The following is a 22,860-nucleotide window of genomic DNA, read 5'->3' as shown; positions in this document are numbered from 1 at the left end:
GATTTTACTTTCATAGAGACAGTCCCTTCTGTGTTGGCTCAGTACTATCCTGAGACTTTGGCTTATTGTTTTAACTCATTCTTTTTACTGATTTTCATGAAAAGGCTTACTTTTTGATGGGATTCTGAAAATTATCTACACCATGATGTAATATCCCCAAAAGTAAGAATTTAATTTTGTTTGCCTCCCTTATCAGGAATACTTAGAAGAGAGCTTTATATTTAGTTGACCCAAAAAATGTTGAAGAAATGCTGACTTAGACCGAGAGAGAATATTTTAGATTCTTGGGAGTCTGTTGGTTTGGTTATAGGCACCTGGTACCTGGTCCTGCTGACCTGCTTTTCAAGGCGACTGTTTAGGTCTGAAGCTGTAGTGCCCTATAGGGTCATGGCCAGAGACTTACTCCTCTAGGAGGGTCAAGGTGAATATGTTACAGTAAAATGTAAAAATCTCCATAAGTAGAGCAGGTTTGATGTCCATAAGATCAAAGGTGGTAGTGGGCGTAGTCAGCCTTCAAGGTTTCAGTTGAGTAGGAAGGGTGAGTTGGAATGTAGATTATAGAAAAAGAACCAGGAAAAACATCTCTCCCTGCACCCTCACAGAAAGGCATTTTATTTTAAATATAGCAGTGAGTACATGTCAATCCCAAACTCCCAATCTATCCCTCCCTCCACCCTTCCCCCCCCCCCGTAACCATAAGTTCATTCTCTAAGTCTGAATCTGTTTCTGTTTTGTAAAGTCATTTGTATCACTTTTTTTTTTTTTAGATTCCACATATGAGTGATATCATATATTTGTCTTTGTCTGTCCGACTGACTTTACTTAGTATGATGATCTCCAGGTCCATCCATGTTGCTGCAAATGACATCATTTCATGGCTGAATAGTATTCCATTGTATACCATATCTTCTTTATCTGTTCATCTGTCAATGGACGTTTAGGTTGCTATTGTAAACAGTGCTGCAATGAACATTGGGGTGCATGTATCCTTTGAAACCATGTTTTTCTCTTTTTCTGGATATATGCCAAGAGTAGGATTGCTGGATCATATGGTAGCTCTATTTTTAGATTTTTAAGGAACCTCCATACTGTTCTCCATAGTGACTGTATCAGTTTACATTCCCACCAACAGTGTAGGAGGGTTCCCTTTTCTCCACACCCTCTCCAGCATTCGTAGATTTTTTGATGATGGCCATTCTGACTGGTGTGAGGTAATATCTCATTATAGTTTTGATTTGCATTTCTCTAATGATTAGTGATGTTGAGCATCTTTTCACGTGCCTCTTGGCCATCTGTATGTCTTCTTTGGAGAAATGTCTCTTTAGGTCTTCTGCCCATTTTTTGATTGGGTTGTTTGCTTTTTTGATATTGAGCTGCATGAGATGTTTGTAAATTTTGGAGACTAATCCCTTGTCGGTCTCATTGTTTGCTAATATTTTCTTCCAATCTGTGGGTTGTCTTTTCATTTTGTTTATGGTTTCCTTTGCTCTGCAAAAGCTTTTGAGTTTAATTAGGCCCCATTTGCTTATTTTTGTTTTTATTTCCATTACTCTAGGAAGTGGATCAAAAAAGGTCTTGCTGCAGTTTGTATCAGAGAGTGTTCTGCCTATGTTTTCCTTTAAGAGTTTTATAGTATCCGGTCTTACATTTAGGTCTTTAATCCATTTTGAGTTTATTTTTGTGTATGGTGTTAAAGAATGTTCTAATTTCTTTTTTTTTTTTTTTTTTTTTTTTACATGTAGCTGCATAAGTAGAGTAGGTTTGATGTCCATGAGATCAGGCAAAAATGGTAGTGGGCATAGTCGGCATTCAGGTTTTCAGTTGAGTAGGAAGGATTAGTTGGAAAGTGGATAGTAGAACAAGAACCAGGAAAAATATCTTTATGTTCCAACCTGAATTAATGGATTTGTTCTGGAATACACAGTGCTGTTTATTAGCCATGTGATCTGTGAAAAAAAATTTTTTTAATTGAAGTAAAATTAAGTAACCTGAAATATGCTTAGCTTAAGCACACAATTATGAGTTTGGACAAATATGCACCTGTGTAGCCAACACAGTAATCGAGGTATAGAACGTGTCCATCACTCCCAGAAAGTTCTTTCAACCATGCGAGCAAGTTGCTGGGCTTTGGTCATCAGTAAAGTGAGGATTATGATAACGCTTGCTTTACAAGGTTGTTGCCATTATAACAGTAGCAGCTAACAATTGTGTGTGAGTCAGAACGTTTCCAAAAATTTCATGTAACTCTTAATCCTATGGGATGGAATGTTACTGTTATTTCAGTTTTTACAGATGAGGAAAATGAGGCCAAGATTATTTTTGGCTTGATCAAGGTGGGTAACCCAGTTACCGAGTAAATGTGGGAACTCTCCATGAGTAATGCCTGCCCTCCGTGTCTAGGCAGCTGTGGGTCTGTAGCTGTATAGAGCTACCAAATGTTAGTTGATTTTATTTCTGTGAAAAGGCGAGTTCGGAAAGAGATCAAGAGTACACATTTGAACTGAGTTTAATATCCATTGCTATTTATTAACTGTTTCTTGGGCAAGGTACTAAATGTCTGGAAACATCAGGTTTAATGTCCAGAAGGGGTGGAGGGATGGGAAGGAGGTGACTGTCATGGGACCTGTGTGTCCCACTGGGCTGTCAGCTGAGAGGGTGACTGTGAGAACACTCGGAGGACTTTCAAGTGCTACACGCTCCTGCCGTTGTCCTTATCCGTGGAAGAGGTAGCTGCCTGCTCCCCCATACTGGCCCCACACACTGGCTGACTGTGGGCGGACAAGTAGGACTTGACAATGTGTCAGGGAGAGGCAGTTCCCACTTGTCAGTTTCTCGGTGCCATGAATACTGTGTTTACACAGCATTTTCTGTCTCAGGCCTTTCTGACATTCAAAAGCCTCAGACAGTTTTTTCAGCTATTAGGTCAGCCTCACTCCACAATACTTGTCACTTTATTTGGAAAGCGTCTTTAAAGAGAATTCTATTTTGATTTTCTTTCTGAAAAGTATACCCTTGGTACAAAACAGTATGCGTTGGTTTGACGTGGGTGAATCCCTAAGTAATCCGAAGGACTGCAGGATGTGTTCTGGCCTGAACAGATTCTCTGGTGCGTGCTTCCATATTCCTGAAGATGAGCCTTTCCCATCATGTGTTTAAATGCCGGTGATTAAACATAGCCCTTAACTTCAGGATTTAAATTTGGTCAGTTCAAACATCCTCTTCAAGGCTGTTCTCTTAAGGATTGTTTTCCTCCCTCCCCAGTACACCCACTCCTGGGGTGGGTCTTAATCCTGGAGGAGCGTTATAGCATCATAACATCACAGCAACGGGTGAGGGTTGTCTGGCCCAGGTGCTTCCTTTCAAGCTCTTGGCCTCTGCAGAGGCAGCTCATCATGGTTGGTCTTTAGGTGCCTCTGTCCGTGTGTATCCCATGGGGCTTTTTTGTGTGCTGGCTTCTTGGTCTCTGTTTTGGCTTCCAGTGGAGGGGTAGAGCATACACTCACCCTTCCGTGAGCTGTCCAAGGCCTTTCTGATCCATTGGCCGTCTCAGCACTTCCTTTTGTGTGGGTCTTTCTGGTCCTCCCCTTCGATCTTCCTGGAGAGGGGGAAATAGCTCCCTGTAGCCCAGCCGGCATCCTCCCTACTCTGCCCACCCTCCTCTTCGTCACTGCCCTTTTCACCTGACTCAGAGGTTCCTCGTGAGATGTCATGAACCAGGTGTGCTTGGTGGCAGAATGTCTACCATGATGTACTGAAGTGGAAAAGAACTGCAATGTACTAAGATTTTCATCAAGCTAATTTATATAATCTAAACTGAAAGAATGTTCTTTACTCTGCAATTATGTACTCCTTTCATTTCTGTGTTAAAATGTCCTTTTATAATGTGTTGGTAGTAGTAAAAAGTTATTTTGTCTGAAGTATCTTTAGTGACAGAATTAAAAGCTGGCTTCCCCAGGTTGTCTCTCTAGATTTTTGGAGGGGAAATTTTACTTGTCCATAAAGTCGGAAAGGCTGAGACACACTCATTGGCCTGTTGCTCATCTTCAGCCCAAGCTTCATCTCCTCCAGGGAGCTATGCTTAATCATGCCCTCCAGATCCGCAGCAGTGGGGTCCATCCTCTGGGTTCCCTTAGGCTGTGTCACTTCTACTTTTTTTTTTTAATATTTATTTAATTAATTTATTTTTTTGGTTGCGCCGGGTTTTAATTGTGGCTTGAGGGCTCCTTAGTTGCGGCACGCAACTCTTAGTTGCAGCATGCATGTGGGATCTAGTTCTCTGACCAGGGATCGAACCTGAGCCCCCTGCATTGGGAGCGCGAGTCTTAACCATTGCGCCACTAGGGAAGTCCCTGTCACTTCTACTTTTGCAGTTTTTGTAATTATTTATTTGTACTTTCTTGCCTTAACTGAACTACAGGCTCTTTGAAAACAGGGACTGTCTTCACCATTGTGTCCCTAGCAGAGCTGCTGGCACATGGTAGGTGAATAATGAATTTTGTTGAATGAATGACAGCTCTTTTAGTAAAAGGGCACTTTATAGCAGGGATGAGGAAACAGGCAGGGTGGTGTGTGAAGTAACTGACCCTCACTTAGCTTCTTGGGACTGTTCTAGTGCTCTTGTATGGGTTTTTTTTTTTTTTTAGCTAATTGGAAGCTTTGAATATAATAAAAATCACATAAGGATTATTTCATGCCTTGAAAGTCTCTAGAATTAGGAGAATAGTTCTAAGGAAATTGGTACGGTTTAGATGGCTAACTAAAACATCTTACATTTATACGTTGGTGGGGAACAGAGTTATTCTCAGCTGTAAATATGGATTAAGTGAAACCACACTGCCCTCTTGCTTGTAACAGCTAAGCTAGGAAGTTAGTATCCCAAAAGAATGATGTTATGTTATATATTCTGATTAAAATATTTTGTACAGGGGTTACAGCCATGCAGAGAAAGGCATGAATGGATACTGGAATTCTTCACTTAAAAAAATAAAACTGGGCTATTGAATTTCACAAATTATTTTGTGAAGCAGTCCTTTCCTGTTTTTAAGTACAGATCTTCATTGCATCCATCTCTGCTTTTAAACTCCAAGCCGGCCTGTCTTTGCCATCAGGGCCACAGGTCTGTGTAAAGGGAAGCAGTGGTCCTGGCCTCAGTCAGTTTGGAATTTGTTGACCACAACTGGGCTGCAGGTTGACGTTGAGGCTGGAGTCTTATTATTGAATTATTTCTGCTGAGAATTTATTGCTGAAGGTAATTATTTAGAGGTTTCTGTCTCAATTGACTTTCGTGTACCAATGATTTTAAAGGCTGTCACAGGCTGTCATTCGATTGGGAGCCAGATTTGGACCATTTTCACGGAGCCAAAAAGTTGGCATTAAACACGTTCACTTTAGAAATATAAAGCTAAACAGAGCCCAGCTTGTGAATTTCCAAGTTCTTCTATAGCACAACAATCTGCATATTAAAAGTCTTTTTTTTTTTTTAATTTCACTGTCCCTTCTTCCAAGTCTCTGGAGGACAGAGTCTAAGATCCCATAGGCTCATTCTTCCTACACCCCTATTTGAGCAATGTAAAAAGTAGCCAGTTTTGGAGCAATGACCTTTTGTCCTGCTTATGAGGGTAAAGGAGGAGACGTGGCTGGGTTTCTCACTTCCTGAGGTCCATGTTGTATTCCTTTGTTCTCCTGGCACATTTCCGTATTTAGCTGTCCTGGAACTCCGGAGTACATGGGGGGGAGGATACCTGACAGAGGGATACTCACCTTCAGGGCTGGAGACCCCAATAAGATGCTAAACGCCACAGCCAGGACCAGTGAGTGAAACTTCTTTATTCCTTGGATCTGCAGCTCTGGGTCAAGCCTACCTGTCTTTTTCTCAAATACTAGAGCCTATGTGTTGTTCTTAACGTTTTCATGAGGTCTCCATTTAATGTTGTCAGTAGAAGTCTGGAGAGCAAATATTTGACACTGTAAACTTGTGGGTTCAGAAAACATGTACAATTCTTTATAACATCCAAGTTGGGGATGAATGAAAGAGATAAATTTTGATATGGCATGATGTTGTTGAAGGAGAGGTACAAGGTAAAATACATAAACGTATTTTCCCTATTTTTTTTGTATGTTCTCCCTTGAAATTTCAGTTGTTAAAACATTCAAACCTAATTTGAGGTTCTTATGCTTCATTTTAGCAGTGAGAATGGAAAAACCAAACATTTAACTTGACATTCATGTTACCATAGCTGTATTTTATAGAGGTGTAGCAATAGATGGTGCAGACTTTTTTTTTTAACATCTTTATTGGGGTATAATTGCTTTACAATGGTGTGTTAGTTTCTGCTTTGTAACAAAGTGAATCAGTTATACATTTGTTCCCATATCTCTTCCCGCTTGCATCTCCCTCCCTCCCACCTCCCCTATCCCACCCCTCCAGGCGGTCACAAAGCACCGAGCTGATCTCCCTGTGCTATGCGGCTGCTTCCCACTAGTTACCTACCTTACATTTGGTAGTATATATATGTCCATGCCTCTCTCTCGCTTTGTCACATGGTGCAGACTTTTAACACCAGATATATTTAGTATTTCTGGTAGGCCTGTTCCAATTACAGAGTTATAGTATATGGTTATTTTTATAAATAGCGCAAGGGGATATTTAACTTACTATGCCGTCTTGGTATGCTATTCTGTTTTTGAAAGGTGACTAAAATTTTCTTTGAATATTTTTATCAATACCTACCTCTTCCCAAGGCTGTTATACAAATCTGAAATCTCAAGGTTGCTGCTGGACATGATACTTCAGGGAAAAAACCCTCATCACTGAGTTGTTTAAAATTTCCTGGTACATGGGTTAACATTCTCACAAGAGCAGGAAATCTTTCAGCCTTTTTTTTTTTTTTTTTTTTTTTTAACCCCGATGAAATCATGGGCACTACTGGTTGCATGTTTGGAATGGGAGCACAGCCTTGGTCAGGCCAACTGAGGGTAGTGTGTGTGTGGTGGTGGGGGGTTGCGCTATAAAGGTCATGACCCTGCTATCCTTGGAGGACATTCGCCTTTGCAGCCCTTAAGAGATTCTTGCTGTGTTAGCAGAGGAGTGTAGCTAATCCTACTGAGACTTGCCTGGCTTCTGAAGAGTTTATCTCTAAGGACATGATGATCTAGGGCCAAGTTCAGAATCAGAGAGGGGCTGCTGGCCTAAAAATAGTCACAGTTTAGGAGGAGGGCCTGATGGCACAGAGCCACTGCTGCCTTCCTGCTGCCAGAAGATGACCCGGAAAGGAGGCAGTCAAGTGGGGAGGCTGTGTGTCTGAAGACAAGTGTGAGAAATGTAGGGGAGAGGAGTGTTCTCTTCCTGGCTGGTGTCCGGGGAGGTAACAGTTTCAGTGATTGACTTTTTAAAAACCCCAGAAAAAATAAAAGTAAACATTGGAGGTTATTCTTTTTATGAGGCTGGGCTTGGTGAGATGTATTTCTAGATGTTTCTAATTTGCAAGAAAATATTTTGTATTTAATGTTAGTCATAGTATGTTTGAGGAATGGAAACAGTAACGTGCCTTGTTGCCTATACTGCCTGGGAACACAAAGTGAAGCATTGTTTGGAAACTTGCAGACAACAGGTCATTTAAACAAAGACCTAAACATTTTAAATTGAATTTTCTGGGAGGATTATTTAGCACACTTACTCATAACTCTTTTCAATACATATGGTGCACGTTTTATGTTGAAGTCACGTGGGCTTGAAGAAAGTTCAGTCTCCAAGTGAGACACAAAAGAATCTTTTCAGAAAGGTAGCTGTTTTTGTTTGGGTATAACATATTCAAAACTTCATATTTATTTTAGAGACTTTTTTTTTGTTATTTAAGGTGAAACCAGATCACTTTAGAACTTAATCCGTGGTCAGAAGGCCAAGAACACCCTTTTCCCTCCCAGCCTTCAGGTAATTGTGGAGGTCTGAGTGGTGAAGAGGTGGAAAGTATTTTGTTTGAACACATACCTATTGATTTAGGAATGGATGGTCGTTTATTTTCAAGGATTCTTCCATTGTATCTTAGAGTTGACTATTAAGTATAAGCAATATCATCGGATTTGGGGGCCACAGCGAGGACTCCCTTGCCTTTGAAGATATTCCTTGTCACCTTTAGCACCAAGACTAATCTGTTGCTAATTGGTGTTCTAGATCTGTGGGTCTGTTTTTTCTCATAAGTGTGATGAGAGACCATAGAGGGCTTTGGGAGGGGATTTGCATGAGCTCGCAAATTCAGAAGGATCATTCTGGTCGCTGTGTGGAAAATATTATTGTAAGGAGACAAGAGGCTAATGATTTGCTCAATTAGTTCTTCAGGAGAGGGACAGTAGTGGCTTGGACCTGGGGTAATGGTGAAGGTGAGAAATGGCCGCGTTTGGGATGTATTTTGAACGTAGCCCCTATTTAGGAGTGGCTATTGGGGTAAGAGGGAAAGAGAAGCATGAAGACTGACAACTGGGTTTTCGGCATGATCAACTTGGGTACCTAGTGGTATAGGTATTCTCTTTCAGGGAGAATAAGGAACACTGAGGCAAAAAGGAAGCTGGGGGTGTCCAGAAGCCCAGAGTTCTCTTTTAGATGCAGGACGTGTGAGATACCTATTAGACAAGCAAATGTAGGTGTCGACTGGACAGTTAGGCATTAAAATCTGGAGCTTTAGGGGAAGATCGGGGCTAGAGACATGCTCCTGGGAGTTGTTATTCCAACAGAATGTATTTGTAATAAAACCATGCGTTAGGAAGAGAAGAGGTTAAGCGGCTGAGCCCCGCCTTACTCCCAACATTGGAAGGTTGGTCAGAGAAAAATCCAGCAGAGGCGTTTGCCAAGAAGCAGACTGCGCGTTTCAGAGGATAAAGATAGAGTAGTGCCTTTGAAGCCATGTGAAGAAGGTGTCTTGGACTGGAACCCTGTAGGGTGGGTGAAGAATTTTGTTCACCAGAGAACACTTCTGTTCACTCTTTGGTAAGTGTGTGTGTTCACTTTTTGTTAAGTGTGTGTGTGTGTGTGTGTAAGTGTGTGTAACTGTCATTTAGAATCTTTGATAAGCTTGAGGAAACCATGGTAGAATTCAGCCAAAGGTAAAAACAAGCACAACCGATTTCTTTAAAACACCAGAATGCGAGATTTAGTTACCCTTAGGCAACCTCATTTCAGAGAAGTGTATACATTCTGTTAATCATTTTTGAAATATTGACTGTGGATGGAGGAACCATAATGCTCTTTGAGGGCCCCTAAGGTCCAAAAACACTTCTTTATATCTGGCCACTGCCCCTGGTGCTGTTTTAAGACCTTGGTTTGTCTGGGCTCTTACTTCAGAGGCCCCATTCCACATCACATTAAAATATAACCACACTTGATATATTTAAACAGTTGAGTTGCTGTTGACTGCTGATAAAACACTACATTTAAAACCTTTCTGTTCCTCGCCTCCTTGCCTGGTACTTACAGTACTTTTCAGGTCTCAGCTGCACATGTGACTTGCACAGAGACGCCCCCCTTCTACTCCTGTAATAGCAGCCAGAATGCCCCTGCCTTTCTTCATTGACTACAATTTCTGTTTGAACAGTTGTGTTATTTATTTTTTTGTCTATTTTGTTCACCCTGTAGTAACACGTAGCAGTATGTTTGGTGTACAGCGGGCACCCAACAAATTGGACGAGTGAATGTCGTCTAGAAAACAGATCTCTTAGAGGTGCCTCCGTAGCTTTGGTTTCCAAGCTCAGTGTCTTCTTTATTTTAAAATTAGACTTACTGAGGTATAATTTATATACAGCATACGTTGCCGTTTTTAGTGGGTAGTTCATTGAATTGGGATAAACATAGAGTTGTATAACCACCAACCACAATTTAAAAAAAATAGAAATTTCCATTAGCCCCCAAAGTTTCCTTATACCCCTTTCAGTGCTTTCCCCTTACTCTCAGGCAAACACTGACCTCAGTCCTGTCCTTATGGTTTTGCCTTCCAGATAGTATATAAATGGATTTATATACCTTTGGGGTCTGGCATCTTTCCATTTAGCGTATGTGTTTGAGATACCTTTCTATTATTTGTTATTTTTTAAATTAATTAATTTATTTTTGTCTGCATTGGGTCTTCGTTGCTGCACTCAGGCTTTCTCTAGTTGTGACGGGCCGGGGCTGCTCTTCGTTGCAGTGCACGGGCTTCTCATTGCAGTGGCTTCTCTTGTTGCTTCAGTAGTTGTGGCTCGCAGGCTCTAGAGCGCATGCTCAGTAGTTGTGGCGCATGGGCTTAGTTGTTCCATGGCATGTGGGATCTTCCCGGACCAGGGTTCGAACCCATGTCCCCTGCATTGGCAGGCGGATTCTTAACCACTGTGCCACCAGGGAAGTCCTCTTTCTATTGTTTGAATCAGTGGTTTACCTTTTTATTGCTGAGTGCTATTTCATTACATTGAATATACTGCAAATTTTTTATTCATCCACTAGTGATGGACATTTGTGTTTACTTCTAGTTTTGAGAAATTATTAGATTTTTCTTCCTGGTTTTAATTAGTAACACAGACAGGGTATTAAACCAGCATCAACAGCCCATAGCCCTGTATCCCCTTTCACATCTAATGTATTCATTTTCTCATGTTCTTCTACTATATATTTTTCATGATTGTAATCATAAAACACAAACATTTTTCCTAGTTGTTTTGTACGCATAGTTTTATATGGTTGTATTTCATTGTTACTCTACTGTAATCTTCTCATCAGCCCCTTGTTGGTCACATTTAGATAGTTTTCTAAGACAGTTGTAGAAAATATGCCAAAAAGCCTCAAGTCTCTCCTGTGACAAATTCTTGGCCACAGTTTACTTAAGACTCTTAATTTAGAAGTGATAGAAATCAGTCCAAGTGAACTGAGGCCAAAACCAGATAGGCGTTATAAGCATATGGAAAATTGCTCAGAACCCAAGTGTCAAGGAAGTTGTTAGGAACCAAGTCAGGTCAGTCATTTCGCCTCATTGTTTTCACTTCTGCTTCTCTTGGGACATTGGTAGCTGCCTCTTTCTGGAGACACTTGCTGCCTCCACTTCTGGGCACGTGGAAGAAGGGGGTTACCTCTACAGGGCTTGGACTGATAGGATTTTCAGTCCTAGGGAATTCCGTGGATACACTCTGCCTGACTGTCTCTTTCAAATCCAAGCGCTTGTTCGGAAGAGAGGATCTGACCTCGTTTGATGCAGGTGTCTACCCCAGGGCCAGTTCATCTAGTGGACACACCTCGGGAGTAAAGGGGCTGTTGGCAGAGAAAGGAGGCTGTTGTGACCTGAGCCCACCCTCCAAGTTTTCCATCTCACGTAAGATTACATACAAGTCATTTTTATGACTGTTGAAGTTGCTTTCCAAAAGAGCAATAACAATTAGGTCTTAAAAGAGGAGGGATAGTCGGGGTTATTGTCTGTATCTATTGTTTTGTATTTGTGTTTAGATATTAAAAATAGTTGTTTACCACTTCTTAGTTTTGATGCATTACCTGTGAGAGATGTGTAATGGATAGCTAACAAAATCTGATTTACAGTCAACCTTTACTGAATGCTTACTTTATGTAAGTATTGTGCCCGAGACATCTGTAAAATACGGGTAATTTATTGGAAGCGCTTATTCTCTGAACCGTGAAATCAAGTTGAGATTTGTTTAACCCTGGAGAAGGAGTTTCTTATTAAGTGGGCCTTGAATGGGAGTGTTCCACGTAACGGTAGTTGTGTCAGCCTCGGTCTGGAAATGATATCACCAGTGGTGCTGGGAATTCCCTGGTGGTCCAGTGGGTAAGAATCCACGCTTTCACTGCCGTGGGCCCGGGTTCCATCCCTGGTCGGGGAACTAAGATCCCGCAAGCTTCGTGGGGCTGGCAAAACAAAGCCGAAACAGAAACACCCACAAAAACCAGTGATGCTGAATGGTTTGGAGGCTCAGTAAGAAGCTAAGCACCTGATTGAACTCTGAAATGTCTGCCTAGAAGCCTGTTTCTAAGCTGTGTGATCAGTGTTGGGTTGTGTGTCTTGTGCTCACTTTTTTTTTTTTTTTGCAAACAGAGCTCTTTTTTTTTTTGAAGATGTTGGGGGTAGGAGTTTATTAATTAATTAATTTATTTTTGCTGTGTTGGGTCTTCGTTTCTGTGTGAGGGCTTTCTCTAGTTGTGGCAAGCGGGGGCCACTCTTCATCGCGGTGCGCAGGCCTCTCACTATCGCGGCGTCTCTTGTTGCGGAGCACAGGCTCCAGACGCGCAGGCTCAGTAGTTGTGGCTCACGGGCCCAGCCGCTCTGTGGTATGTGGGATCTTCCCGGACCAGGGCACGAACCCGTGTCCCCTGCATCGGCAGGCGGACTCCCAACCACTGCGCCACCAGGGAAGCCCCCTGTTGTGCTCACTTTGAGCTTGAGGCCCTGGCTGGGTCCCCTAGGCTGGCCGTGCCACTTCTCCTGGGGTCCCCACCCAAGCTCTCCAGCGACCAGCCCCGTGTATTGGCCGCGGGTCCAGATGCTCATCCTCCTGGCTCCTCATCTCAAGTAACCTCGTCTAAAGACCTTTGTCAGCAAACGTGCCCTGGTTGCTCTCATAATTTTACTCTTCTCTGAAATCATGTATCCCTTTTATGACTCTTATGTTGATAGAGTGAGCATTTAAATGAGGATTTTAACAACAAAACTTGCACACTTACGGGTGTCTGTTCATATGTACAAACAGATTCTTTCTATGTGACTGTCTAGCTCAGAAGAGCTACCTGGTAGCTGTGTGGTACCACAGTGGTCCGTATGGTGCTGTAGTGTAGACCCTTTCCATCGTGGATTGAACATTTGAGATCTCAGATGTTCATGAGACAGCCCAACGTTCTAAGATACGTGGTATAGTATTTTTCTCCTGTTTTGTAGATTGGGAAAGTTGAGATAGCAGTGAAATTAAGCCATCAGTTCTAGTTCTTCTAGTTTGTGGTCTTGTCTTTTTTTTAATTATTGTGGTAAAATATACGTAACAATTTACCATTTTAACTGTTCTTAAGTATACGATTCGGTGGCACAAAGTACATTCACAATATTGTGTAACCATCACCACTCTCTAGTTCCAGAATTCATTATCCCAAACAGAAACTTTGAAGTCATTAAGGAATAATTTCCCATTCAATTTTTTCACCAGCCCCTGGTAACCGCTATTCTACCTTCTGTCTCTATGAATTTGCCTATTCTACGTGCCTCGTGTAAGAGGAGTCATACATATTTGTCCTTTTCTGTCTGTTTTTTTCATATAGCATGTTTTCAAGGTCCATCTATTTGTAGCACTATTAAAATTTCATTTTTTTTACAGCCTGATAATATTCCGTTGTATTTATCTACCACATTTAGTTTATCCATTTAACTATTGATGGATCCTTGGGTTGCTTCCACCTTTTGGTTACTATGAATAATACTGATGTGAACAAGGGTATACAAATCTCTGTTCAAGTCCCTGCTTTTGGTCCTTCTGAGTATATGCCTAGGAGTGGAACGCAAGATAATTCTGTGTTTAACTTTTTGAAGAACCACCAAACTGTTTTCCACAACCGCTGGAGCATTTTACATACCCCCAAGCAGTGCAAGGGGGTTCTAATTTCTTCACATCCTTGCCAACATTTTGATAATGGCCATGCTAGTGGGTATGATGTGATATCTCATGGTTTTGATTTGTGTTTCCCCAAAGACTAATAATGTTAAGCATCTTTTCATTGGTTATTTGCATATCTTCTTTGGAGATATGCCTCTTCCAAGTCCTTTGCTCACATGGCATTACACTTTGAATTAAATTTTCTGCTCCTTAATTAATTAATTTTTGGCTGTGTTGGGTCCTCGTTGCTGTGTGTGGGCTTTCTCTAGTTGCGGTGAGCGGGGGCTACTCTTCGTTGCGGTGCATGGGCTTCTCATTGAGGTGGCTTTTCTTGTTGCTGAGCACAGGCTCTAGGCATGTGGGCTTCAGTAGGTGCAGCACGCGGGCTCAGTAGTTGCTACTCGTGGGCTGTAGAGCGCAGGCTCAGTAGTTGTGACGCGCGGGCTTAGTTGCTGTGCAGCATGTGGGATATTCCTGGACCAGGGCTCGAACCCGTGTCCCCTGTGTTGGCAGGTGGATTCTTAACCACTGCACCACCAGGGAAGTCCCACCTGCTGGGCTTTGATACTACATCAAAGTGCAGCATGTTATCCTAAGTCTCCTTTGTGCACAGAGGCCACCCTGGACTTTCTGCATGGCTTGCAGCAACTCCAGAGCATCTCTGTCTCTACTGACCGTGTGCTGGCATGGCTCTTGCAGACTCTTCCCCACTGCCACACTTGAGTTTAGTGGTCTGAGGCATCACAAAATGTTTTAAAAGTTTGACTCAGAGACATTAATTTCCAGTGATGTTTAATTCCTTATTTTTTCCCTTGGGATCTGATTTCTAGTCTTTCTGTATAATTTTCAAGGAGGAATAAATTTTCTTCTACCCTTCTACATTCTTCTGGCTGTTGTAAGAATTAAATTGACATGAGACAGACTAACAGGAGAAAGTCACACAGAAGCTTAATAGCATATATATACAGGAGAGGCCCAGGAAAACTGAGTAACTCACCGAAATAGCGGAAATCCTCACCTTAGACACCATCAGTTGAAGACAAAAAAGGATGCTGGGAGTAATGGTTTGGGACCTCAAAGGGGAGGAAGGCAATTGACATGAAGACGGAAAAGTGAATGTTTGGTAAATAAATGTGTGCTGGGCCCTGCAGAGACAGTGGGACACAGAGGAATTTTACAAGCCGACTTTCCTAGGTTCCTTCCTCTCTACACACCTGGTTCATACGAGGTTATCTAAGGTGATGCTCCCTTCCTGGAACAGGTCCTCTATCTACATTCTTTAGACAATCGGTGGTGGTGGGGGGGGAGGTCAAAGTTTCTTCCTGAGTCTTTTGGGCTTTGATTGTTTTCAACTTGAAATAACCTGCATGTCGAAGAGATACTTTGGGGTGGCAGATTTTGTTCCCCTATAACTGTACACCTTTATTCCTCTTGGAGCCTGACTGCTGTCTCAGAAAATGAAAAGAACCAGTTCTCAGCCTAAGTAAATTTTTCAAGTCAAGTAGGGGAAGGGAGGGAGAATTATGCGTGCATGTTTGTCTCACATGCTTGGAAACTGACAGGATGATTTAGTTTCTAGTAGGTAGTTTTCTCTTTCTTAGGAACATATCTTGGGAGGTTTAATCTCTTTTTGATTGATTCTCTTATATGGATTAAATCATCTTTTATATAATCTTCACGAAGTTCCTAAGCCACTACTTTTTCACAGACTTGTGTCCATTTCATTTCTCCCTGCCTCTTATCCCTCTGTTTCTTTGTGATGCATCACGGGTAGTTGTCTAGTTTCAGAAATTGGAAGAACTACTCTGGTCATTCAGTAAATAATGATCTGAAATGTTTCTACTTAGGGCCTAGATCTTCTTTATCATTGAGTGATACTGGATGACAAAACAGGTTGAATGTACGGTGTTTAGTTTTTGGCCTAGTTTCTCTTTGTAGAAAAATTTAATCTGTTTTGAGAACAGTACTAAATGTACTGGTTTTCTTATCTTAATTGGCATCAGTGGTTGTAGCCGAAAGTACTTCCTTGTTATGACATCAGTACAGATGAAGCTGGCCTCTTGTACTAGGAAGCAGGACCAGATAATTTTGTTGTAGCAGATGTGCATGACAGTCATAATTAAGACTCTCTATTCATCTCCTCTTTGTAGTCAGTGGGAGACTGAGAATGATAGGGATTCAGGTTTGGAGAATACAAGTGAAATATTTACTCTTGCTTTCACCTGTAGCTTTAGGACACAGACTGTTTATTTAATATGTTACACTGGTGTAGACCATCTTTAATATTTTTTAAAAATTGTTTTATTCTTTAGGCTGGTGTCTAGTTTCTGCAGGCTTTTTTTTTCTTTGAAGTGTGTTTGATGTTCTTAATGCAGGATTAGTTTGTGGTACTCATGCTATTTCCCCTAAGGTGGTTAAATGCATAGTGTTAAAGAGGATAAAAATTTAGGGTAGGGTTTTATCCTAAATACACCATTAAATTTTCCTCCTGCCTCGCCACCCCCCTGCCCATACTTTTATGAGGCAGGATGGTGGTGGGCCAAAGGGTCTAGAGATAAGAGTATCTAATCTTTTTTTTTTTTAATATTTACTTATTTATTTGGTTGCACCAGGTCTTAGTTGCAGCAGGAGGGCTCCTTAGTTGTGGCATGCGAACTCTTAGTTGCAGCAGGCATGTGGGATCTAGCTCCCTGACCAGGGATCGAACCCAGCCCCCTGCATTGGGAGCGCAGAGTCTTCACCATTGCGCCACCAGGGAAGTCCCAAGAGTATCTAATCTTGATTTTGTCTCTAAATAGTTGTATGAACTTGGAAGTCATCAGCGCTGCCTCCTTGCATGATTCTTGAGGCTCCATTACCATCATCTTTAATGTAACTAGTACCCCTAGGGTTTCTTTTTCACAGAATATGGTGTGAATGGTGACTCCTAAAGTCATGCAATAGAGACACCGCTAGAAGCCATAACTTATTCTCTCTAGACCACAGTCTTCTTGCGTATAGAATAAGTAGATTGGATTCAGTGAACTCGGATACTTGAGCCAATCATTAGTGTTAGTCAGCCCCTCTTCCGTGAATGGGCCCTGCTTATAGAAGAATAGTAAAATTATCTTTGTTAATAAGAGTAGTGTTTTATTTCAAGAGAAGTTCATCCGTTGTAGTGTTTGACTTCATGTGTAGACTGCCTGCTACAGACTTCTTGGAAAGTGTTTCTGTTGTCTGAATTGGACGGTCTGTTGTTGGAATTTGAAAGACATTTATTTAGGGACTGCATTGACTGTTTTGTATAGTACAGATGTTCCTTGACTTACAGTGGTTCTACTTGATGGTGCTATAAAGTGTTATGCTTTCAGTAGAAACCGTATTTTGAATTTTGAACTTTTCCCTGGGATGCGCTCCTCTCTCATGATGCTGGGCAGTGGCAGCCACAGCTCCCATCAGCTACGTGATCACGAGGGTAAACAACCGGTACACTCATAGCCTTTCTGTACCCAGACAACCATTCTGTTTTTCACTTTCAGTACAGTATTCGATCATTTACATGAGATATCACTTTATTATAAGCTAGGTTTTATGTTAGATGATTTTGCTCAACTGTAGGCTAACGGAAGTGTTCTGAGCAGTTTAAGGTACGCTAGGTAAACTATGATGTTTGGTAGGTTGGGTGTATTAAGTGCATTTTCAACTTATGCTGCTTTCAACTTATGATGGGTCTATTAGGATGTAACTCCATCATAAGTCAAGGAAGATCTATAACAGCTTTAATGACACTAGTTATTCATGTTGCAAAGAGCAGATATGCTCTCCCAAGATTCTGAATAAGTGACCTCCAAATCTTTTAATTTAAGTTTCTATGAAAAAAATGTTAATCAAAGAAGTAGTCTGGGACTTCCCTGGTGACGCAGAGGTTAAGAATCCACCTGCCGATGCAGGGGACACGGGTTTAATCCCTGGTCTGGGAAGATCCCACATGCCATGGAACAGCTAAGCCCATGTGCCACAACTACTGAGTCTGTGCTCTAGAGCCCGCAGGCCACACTAGTGAGCCCACGTGCCACAATTACTGAAGCCCATGGGCCTAGAGCCCATGGTCTGCAACAAGAGAAGCGACCGCAATGGAGAAGCCCGCTCGCTGCAACTAGAGAAAGACCACGCACAGCAACGAAGACCCAACGCAGCTAAAAATAAATTAATTAATTAAAAAAAAATACAGTCTGTAAAGAATTTGTTTTATTCCATTGGAGCATAAATATGTCTTTAATATTGAATATTTTGGTATTTAAATAAGATTCCCAAAGTAATTATAAATATTTAAATAATAAAAGAAATGTATAACGCAAATGTATAATGTGCAGATCTCTCCTACACCCCCTGCCCCAACCTAAGGGGATGGTGATGAACTATTGTAATGGTATGGTACTTATCTTTCTAGAACTTTCTCTTACACAAATGTTACTAAGTTGAGAATTTCTGAATATTCACTTTAAGTTTAAAGGATATGAAATGCCTAAGAATTTATTAGTATAGGAAATGAGAAGTAAAATTGCAGATAGGTTAATAAGGATTATACCTTAAATCTTAGTTTTCCTATTGTGGTATAGATGCTTACTTACCATCTTTCCTTCAAAATTTTTTTTATCCAAGTCACTGGAATATTCTGGTTTCTTTAATCCAGAAGCAGTCACCCAGCAACGGTGAATGCTGATTTAATCTGACAAGTGAAAGTAACTCCTGTTTTCAGAGATGGTCTGGATAGACCAGGAAGTTTCTTACTTTACAGAACATTTCGTTTTTGTTTTGTTTTTAGTCTTACTGTTAGTGATGTACAGTATAACTAAGAAACACACAAGTTTTCCATCTGTAAGACTTAGAAAGATCCTTGATGTTTTGTTGGCAGAGAGTCTAAGGGAAATTCTTTACTTTGGAAAAAAATAAAGTCATTACACTTAGCCGTATTATTGCTGCAAGGCCGAGCTGGTCTTTGAATAACCACGGTCTCTTGAGAGGATTCATTGTACGGTCTGGTGTTTGGATTTCTTTTCGTCTGGTTGTAGTTTCTGCATTGCTGTATGAAGAAGACAATCCCTAAGGCACAACCAAGTATGTTTTTGTTTGTTTGTTTTTGACAAATAACTTGAATAAGACATCACTTGCTTATATTGATAGCTGTTGATTTCTGAGAAATGTAGGTAAGTTACCTTGACATAGTTGATTTGGGGCATTAAGTTAAGCAAAAATGCTAGAGTTAATTATGTTTTAGAAGTGGTACTTTTTAGAAAAAAGCTGCTTTTTAAGTCATATACACGTTTTCATCTTATATTTGTGATATTTATTGTATTAAAATATTCCTACTTCAGGATAAATTCTAGAATGTGTGAAAATGGAAAGGTTATTATGAACAAATGTGAATATACTCTGACCACTTTTTAGGGAGGAAAAGAGATCAATGTGGTACTGTGTTTTGCTTTTAAGTTGTTAAGTAAAAATTTCACGTGTTGCCTAGTCAGTTTTTTTATATAATGTATATAATTTTATATATTGTAAATTTTCTATATTATCACACATGGTCATTTTATGGTTTTTCTACACCTACAATAGCATAGAATATGGTAGGAAATGATTCCATATATAAACATTATCATCTGAAGTGCCTAGCTCCTTGGTTATTTAGTCAACTTTGCTTTGTGATTCTGGTTATAGCTCTGAGCCCGTGTGTGTGTGTGTGTGTGTGTGTGTGTGTGTGTGTGTGTGTGTGTGTGTGAGTGAGAGTCTGTGTGTAAACAAAGAAGGGAGGGAGGGAGGAAGGAAGGGGTGGAAGAAAGCTAGAACTACTGGAATATTTATGATTTAAAATGCTCTGAGCATGTTTAACCTGGCAATTTGACTTTCACACTATCTTAGCGAAAAGATAGGAGAATTGTGGGAACACAACTTTGTTATTTATGCTGTTTTATGATATGTTTAAAGAATATATATATATATATATATATATATATAGGATGTCCTGAAACATAGTTATTTGTAAAAGGAAAACATTAAAACATTTTACTTAGTGGAATTACTGACTAAGCTTTCAGGAATGAGGTTTTAAGAGTTGGTGAGCATGTGGGGTCTTCCACATGCTGGTTTTGAGGTTTTAGGAAATTCTTAAGCCAGAAGGTCTTGGAATAAAAGTATATTTTTGGAATAAAGTCCAGGGATTGGAATTCTTGAAGTTCAGGAGGTTGTTAACGGGCTTTGTGTCGCATCTTCTAGCAGCTTCTTCCTCAGTGGTGGTGACCTTATTCTAATCAGCCAGGGCTTCACTCTCTCTGCCCCCTTGAAAGGCTTTTAACTGCAAGTGTGATTTTTCTAAAGAAGACTATGCCGTGGTCCCTCCATATCCATGGGGATTGGTTTCAGGACCCTGCAGATATCAAAATCCATGGATGCTCAAGTCCCTTGTATAAAATGGTGTAGTATTTGCATATAACATGCACATGCTCCCATATACTTCACATCATCTCTAGATTACGTATAATACCTAATACAATGTAAATGCTATGTAAATAGTTGTAAATAGAATATTAATGCTATGTAAAAAGTTGCTGGTATGCAGCACATTCAAGTTTTGCTTTTTTGGAACTTTCTGGAATTTTTTCCAATATTTTTTATCTGCTGTTGATTGACTCCATGGATTTAGAACCCACAGATATGGAGGGCTGACTGTACTGTTATAATAATAAGTATAAAATAAGTCAGTTTTCAAATGTCAATTCTCATTAAGATGTGACCATAGGTTTAAAATTATTTAACCGTGAGGCTCAAACAGAATATCAGCTAATTGTTTAGTCTTTATTTATTAGTGTAAAAATGGTTTTTTCCTTACGATGTGTCTTTTATTTTTCTGGTGTGTTTTACGTCAGTTTTGTGTACTTTGGGATGCCATCTGTTCACTGCTGTTACCTACTGATAGTCTGGTAACGGGTTATTTGAGGGGTCTTCTTTTAGGACACTTGGGAATACTAGATTTTTTCTATAAACATATTCTAATCAGTGAAATACAGGGTCTTAAATACAAACCTCATGTGATTTTAGGCATGGGTGGGGAATAGAGGTGATATATTTTTGTTGAGATCGTTTTAATTGTTTTGTCATGGCATGAACAAAGTTTCTCTGATAGCATTTATTGTTGAGTGGTATTTTCACTTAAAAACTCTAAAGTTGGGGTGTTTTTTTTTTTTTTTTTTTTTGCGGTACGTGGGCCTCTCACTGTTGTGGCCTCTCTCGTTGCGGAGCACAGGCTCCAGACACGCAGGCTCAGCGGCCATGGCTCACGGGCCCAGCCGCTCCGCAGCATGTGGGATCCTCCTGGACCGGGGCACGAACCTGCGTCCCCTGCATCGGCAGGCGGACTCTCAACCACTGCGCCACCAGGGAAGCCCTGGGGTGTTTTTAAAGAAAGAAGTGAATTACTTTTCCTTGGGTGATTAAACAGTATGGCTCTATGCTTAATATTATTCATTTTAACTTAGATCTTTTATTCATTCTTTGAATCTCTCCTTTATTTGTTGCTTGGAATGGTTAAAAAGCCTTTTAGCACTTATTGCACCCAGAATAAGCATCCTAAACTCATATATTAGTTTATTTAAAGAAAAAAGAGAATATTATAAAACTCTTATACTTTATACTAGAAGCTTAGTTCGTTTTTAATAGCTACACAGTATGTGATTATTTGTGCAGCTTTTCTATACTATTTGCTGTAGCTTCCATCTTAAAATGTTAATATAAATGAAGTAGCCTTTTAAAATAACGTTTATTTCTAGAGTCACGTGTTGGGCACTTATTGTGCACCAAACTCTCTGTTGCTCGGTGCAGAAAACAGAGAGATGAACTTTTTAAAGCTTCATCTGGCTTTTCATTTCCTTTCCATCTTGACACCGCTGTGTTAGTTCAGATCCATCCTGATAATTTCCTGCTGTCTGTCTTTCCTCACTGGGACATCTTCCACACTCCAGCCAAACCAGTATGTTAGTATCCTCGTAACAGCTTTGGCAGACTTACACTGTTCCCAGAATAGAATACAAACTCAGCGTACCCGGAGGCTGCCCTTTACCCCGTCCGTGGCCACTTTGAGCTTCTTACTCTTTCTAGTCATTCCAATCCCTTCACACTTTAGAGCCAGTGGGATTCCTTCTGGCTGCATTGCCTGTCTTTCCATTTCTACTTGATATTTTCTCCCGACTTTGCTAGGCAAACGAATCTCTCAACTGTGGTCTGTTCATTACTTCTGTTGTATATTGATCTTTTCTCTAGGAAGGCACTTATCTCATTGTTATGTCTCATATCCTACACAGGCTCCCTTAATCCAGTCTATAGAGCCCTGGAATTTAACTGTGCCCAGCACATGGTAGACAGGAAATGCATATTTCAAATAGTATCCCTAATTTTATTCATTTTGTGATTTTAGTAGTCTACAACTTTTTTTTTTTTTTTTGCGGTACGCGGGCCTCTCACTGTTGTGGCCTCTCCTGTTGCGGAGCACAGGCTCTGGACGCGCAGGCTCAGCGGCCATGGCTCACGGGCCCAGCCGCTCCGCGGCATGTGGGATCTTCCCGGGCCGGGGCACGAACCCGCGTCCCCTGCATCAGCAGGCGGACTCTCAACCACTGCGCCACCAGGGAAGCCCAGTAGACTACAACTTTTGCTTGAATACAGATTTTAGTCCAAGATCCAAAAGCACAACTGCCATGAATCACAATTAAGAAGTGGACCGTTCAAGGGGTTCGATTCATTGAAAAGCAAAACCAGACCGAAAGTTAACTTGATAGACCATCTTTATGAAAAGAAACTAAAATTTTCAGTTATATCAGAGTACTTCAAAGTGATCCACAAACTTAAGGTCTACAGGCCCACCTCCGTAGTTGTCAAAACTATCACATCTGTGTCATAACGGTGAAGGGACCATCTCTCTCCAAGATCTTCTCCCCTGAGTCCTGCAAGGTACTTTCAGAAAGGACCTGAGTTTAAGGCCTCCTGGCTTCTAGAAAACATGGAGGTCTACGTACAAACCTATTCTCTTGTTAGTGAAGGGCAGTGCTGTGTGGAGTCTGTGGTTAAGTGTGGTCGAGATGGCTCTTTGTCCCTGACTCTCTACTTCTCCCCTCTTCTATGTTTATAGGATTTTTAGTCAGGTGTGGGTAGCCTGTATTGGTGTCTATGTCCCAGCCTGCCTTGTAGGCAGGTGTGGCCATGTGATCAGGCATCAGTGTGGTGCGTTAT

At 40.9% G+C, this 22,860-nt stretch overlaps 1 protein-coding gene across 3 annotated transcripts in view; it reads left to right on the top strand.

Moving 5' to 3' along the window:
- MTUS1 (microtubule associated scaffold protein 1) overlaps positions 1-22,860 on the top strand; it is a 160,777-nt gene that overhangs the window by 13,536 nt on the left and 124,381 nt on the right. Inside the window, exon 1 of one of the 3 annotated variants that reach the window (XM_060001160.1) lies at positions 18,676-18,699. The exons of the other annotated variants lie outside the window; for them this stretch is intronic. The gene's annotated coding sequence lies outside the window, so the exon portion shown is untranslated. Of the gene's footprint in view, positions 1-18,675; positions 18,700-22,860 lie in introns of those variants that run through there. 3 annotated transcript variants of the gene reach the window in all.

Source organism: Delphinus delphis, chromosome 21 (assembly GCF_949987515.2).
Source record: "Delphinus delphis chromosome 21, mDelDel1.2, whole genome shotgun sequence".
NCBI lineage: Eukaryota > Metazoa > Chordata > Mammalia > Artiodactyla > Delphinidae > Delphinus > Delphinus delphis.
Note: the sequence above shows the minus strand (reverse complement) of the source record. Positions and strands in the feature narration are given on the sequence as shown.